This window comes from Cyprinodon variegatus, unplaced genomic scaffold (assembly GCF_000732505.1).
Source record: "Cyprinodon variegatus isolate N-32 unplaced genomic scaffold, C_variegatus-1.0 Scaffold981, whole genome shotgun sequence".
NCBI classification, from domain to species: Eukaryota; Metazoa; Chordata; class Actinopteri; order Cyprinodontiformes; family Cyprinodontidae; genus Cyprinodon; species Cyprinodon variegatus.
Window position 1 is genome coordinate 269,985 of NW_015151434.1, and position 4,554 is coordinate 274,538.

The 4,554-nt window shown below is 35.9% G+C and overlaps 1 long non-coding RNA gene across 1 annotated transcript in view; it reads right to left on the reverse strand.

Moving 5' to 3' along the window:
• Positions 1-2,885: 2,885 nt before the first annotated feature.
• LOC107100519 overlaps positions 2,886-4,554 on the reverse strand; it is a 13,824-nt gene continuing 12,155 nt past the window's right edge. The window contains exon 3 of the long non-coding RNA XR_001482017.1: positions 2,886-3,055. This is a non-coding gene — a long non-coding RNA (uncharacterized LOC107100519). The remainder of the gene's footprint in view (positions 3,056-4,554) is intronic.

The following is a 4,554-nucleotide window of genomic DNA, read 5'->3' on the forward strand; positions in this document are numbered from 1 at the left end:
ACGTCCATCTTTTCCTTATCCTCTGCCGTCTCAAACACAAATGTATCATATACTTCAATGGCCTGTGGCCCTGCAAGGGTTAGCAAAAGCGCTACCTTTCTTGAATCCGGCTTTGTATCCAGCCCCATGGCCGTAACATACAAGCTAAAGCGTTGCTTGAATGTACGCCAGTTTTCGTCGACGTTGCCCGTCAGCTTCAGGATCTCTGGCGGTTTCAAATCCATGTTGGCTTCTCAGTTTACTCCTGGTACCATGTCGTGTTCGTGCTGTTGATAATGGAGGAGTCTTGCTTTTGTCTTAGTGTACTTTTATTTATTAAACACTGCAGCCCTACTTTCGGCTATCCTAGCCGTAGGCTACAGGTTCTTCTTCAGTTCTTATCTAGCTGCCACCTAACAATACTAACACCACAGCGACTCCTAGTGGTAACACTTATCATAACAGCAATCTGGGGACATTTCCAGCTCATAGGTTAAATGAATACATATCATCAAAATAAAAAAATGAGACGGGGACATTGGTGCTTTCATCCATTTTTAGATTTTTATTAATATTTAAAAAACAATAATCATGTTTAAAATCCAGAAAGGTGCCTATTTCCTAACATTAATAAAATTAATCAATCGATAGTGTTTATTAGTGCCATCTGGTCATTCATTCATTCTACCAGTCTTCTAATCTTTCTCTTCTATCAGTCTTACACTAATCTAAAATATAGATAATACAATCAAAATCCCTTCCAAACACATATAATCTCATCATACATACTATGATTAATATGATGATGGTGATTATTATTGTTGTTGTTCTCCCACCTGATTAAATGCTAAAGAGGCTTATCACCCAGATTTTTGGAGCTACAAGTAAAAACACCCTAATAAATGATCTTTAAACAGGTGGTTATCTCTTCCTCCATCTTTTTCTCATCATGCAGATCTTGTCTTATTCAGTTTTGCTTTTACTGCCTATTATTTTTTGTTCTGATAAACTTTCATATAACCAAATAGAGTGGTGGAAAAGTAGACCTAAGCCTGGAAGTCTATGCTCATAAATCACAACCATAAAACAGCAAAACAACTTATAACTGCTTACAATAACTAACTATTTGAAGCAATAAAATGAAGTTCATTAATCTTTTCTACAAACATCTTTAGATGAACCCTTGTTGATCCGAGGAGAACCACCAAACCAGATTAGCGCCTTACAAGGAGTTTTCCGTCATTCTGTTTAATTTTATCTGAGTCTCTTTAACTCATGCCAGCTGTAGCCAATGGTCTGTCTTACTTTTTGTTGATAGGCTTGGTTTATTTTACATTTCCAGGCCTCATCTTTAGAAAACCAAAACACATCAAAGCCCTTTTCATTAATCTGGTCACAAACCCAACATTTATGTCAATGATCAGCCCAAGTCAAATCAAATGAACTGATTAACCAGCTTTCTTTATTGTCCGACTCTGATTCGCTCAGACGAGGAAGTCCGACTGAATCAGAGCTGCGTCTGAAGAAAACAGCGGTCTCTTTTTTTCAGGACTTTTCCAAAAAATGGTGCTCTCCCCAAGGCGATTCAATGTTGTTCATAGAGACCAATTTAGCAGCAGTCAGTGAAGCACCTGTGCATTTATTCTGAAATGTCAACTGACTTTGAGACTTTGACAGGAGATGACATATGGTGATTTACTAACTATTAAATGATCATTCCATCCACTAAATGAGGTAAACATGTCCGCTGTTATATTCATTACCAGCACAGGAATGATATGTGATGTTTTGCTTTATATCAGGAACAAGTGCAGCACTAAAGTCTGCTGGAATGGTGATGGACCGGTGATGTCATTGGCCGTAGTAAAAAAAGATGCAATAATAAAAACCAATTCATCACAAACAACAGTTTTACCTGTACCAATGATGTAGCACTGAAAATTAAGCTGGATTATTTTAAATCAATTAAGAGCTTAATAGGGGATAGTAGATCTCTGGGTGGCGAAAAAAAATCTTTAATATCTCTGAAACAAAGGGTAGCACACACCTTTTTTTCAATGTTTTAATTTTTACAAAGGGTCCAAGGTGTAAACACTCTGCATCTGAAATGCAGGGCGGTGAACTATCTGCGGATCTCACCATAATCCCCACGTTCAACGTCTTCGGTCTGAAAGCAGCATTAGAATTAGTCTCGGTTTCATGGGGTGGAGTTTTTCTGCTGTCCTCTAGGAGTCTTTTATATAATTATATATAAACCGCTCAACCCATTTAATGTGTACATTACTTAGAACCACAAACTCATTTAAACAGCAGAAATGTATAAATATATTCATATTGCTATAAAAAAATAAAATATTAATTAGCATCTTAAAGAGGCACAGATATATATTATCTTAAGAAGAAATATTAAAGGTATTAACATTATGAGATATCCTGCTGTCTGCTTCTGAGTTCCTTGAACTCCTGAACTGCTTACATCTCACAAATGTCACAGTACATACCCGTCACAATAACACATATACCCGTTCTGCAATCTTAGTGAGGACCATGTATTTACTCCCATTGATTTTCAGTCATTTTCAATTTCATGCCCTAACCCTAAAACTAACCCTAAACCTAACCGTTACCAATGCATACCTCACTTTAACCCTAGCCCTAACCATTTGGCACCTTAGCCTTAAACCTAACCATTAGCATGTGGGGACCAGCAAAATGTTTGCAACAACTGGTCCTCAATTTGATGGTGAAATTGGAAAAAATGGTCCTCACTCTAAGGGCTAGACAGGTACACACACACACACACACATTACACACACACACAGACACACTGCCATGCTCTAGATTTAGTCATAACAGAGACCTCCCCATCACCCAAATGAAAGCATATGACTTGGGCGTTCCTGACCATGAGGTTATCTCCCTGGATCTGCACCTAGCAGGTCCCTACCATATAATAAGTGTAACTCTCACACAATAAATGCCCAAAACTTGAAGCCTATATAGAAGCAGTATTATCTATAGCTATTGCTGGTCGTAGAACAAACTGGATCATCTGTTGATGGAGGACTCCAATTACCTGCAAGGAAAGATCATACATTTAACAAATTAACTTAAAGATTTCCCTAATGATATTTGCCAAACAAGGCTAAAAAGTAAGTTTTTAAGACGAATCTCTTAATGTGAAAAAAAAAAACATTTCAGAGCAGAGATTAAAGATTATAGCACTGACAGTGTAAGCAAAGAAAATTATTACCTGACCTTCATCTTGCTCTGTAATTCTGTGGTTTCACATTAGCGTAATGAATGATGAGGCCTCTCTATGAAATTGTACAATGAATACATAGAAAACATAAATTAATGTTAAAAATATCTTCAGAAAATGAATTGACTACCTAAAAATTTTTAATTGTTTACATTTGTTGCTAAATAAAAGTCTGGGATTCATTTGTATTTAAAATATTTCAGAATTTAATCTCAGCTATTTATAATCCGTCTTCTTAATCAACAACATCTCTATATTAAAATATATACTGTACCTCCTCCAGCAGCTCTGTGGGTTTGGATTGTCTCATAGACTGAAGAGGTCGCTAGAAAATAAAAAAAATAAATTTCCATTAAAGAAGCTCATGGTTATGATATAAATGTATTTTTTCATGTTCCTCAGCATAAGCAGAATATTGCTCAATAAATCCTGATAGAATGATGAAATTCAGCAAAAAAGGATTCAGGGATCCGTTTCACAAAGCAGGTTTAACAAACTCAGATTCAAATCTGCAACTCTAAATTGATCTAGCCTAAAGTCAGGAACTCTGAGTTTTTTATGTCACAACGGCTGCTATCGATTAGTTCGATCCACTTCAATCACTCAAGAGTCCAGAGTTTAGCACGTGCGCAACAAGTAGGTAAAGCCATTATGAGTGGAGCACAGATTCAATGAGTCACCATGACAACAGGCAACAGGAAGTGCCTATTTCACCCCACTGGAACTAGAAATTTTATTGAAAAATAAGACAGAGAAACAACGTTACCGCTGCAAAGGCAAAGAAGATAGTTGCTCAAGTTAGAGCGTAAGATTATATGAAGTGGGCTATACTGTATGGCAGGCTGTTTCTACATTTATTAAATGCATTTGTAGATTTCCATTTGTAGATCACTAAAATAAGATTCTTCCTGATAAATATCACATTCCTAGACTGAATTGTAATAATATATTTCCCAAATTACATTTTTTTTAGCAGACACTGAAGCTAAGAAAGTAAAAAACAAAATTGTACCAGTAAGAAATTAAGTTTTATATATCTAGAAATGTTTACACATTTTATGTGCCCGTTCTGACATTTATCAGCTTGACTGAATATGTATTTATGATATCTGAAAAAAAATGTTTTCATTTTTGAAATAATACAAAAACTGACCAGTAATATTAGAGTGGGGCCTAGAGTGGGGAGTGGCATCACCATGACAACAGGCAACAGAAAGTGTCTATTTCACCCCACTGGAAATACAGATTTTAATTCAGAAATGAAAAAAATAAAATAAAATAAAATAAAATAGGAGACAGATTCCTTGCATTCT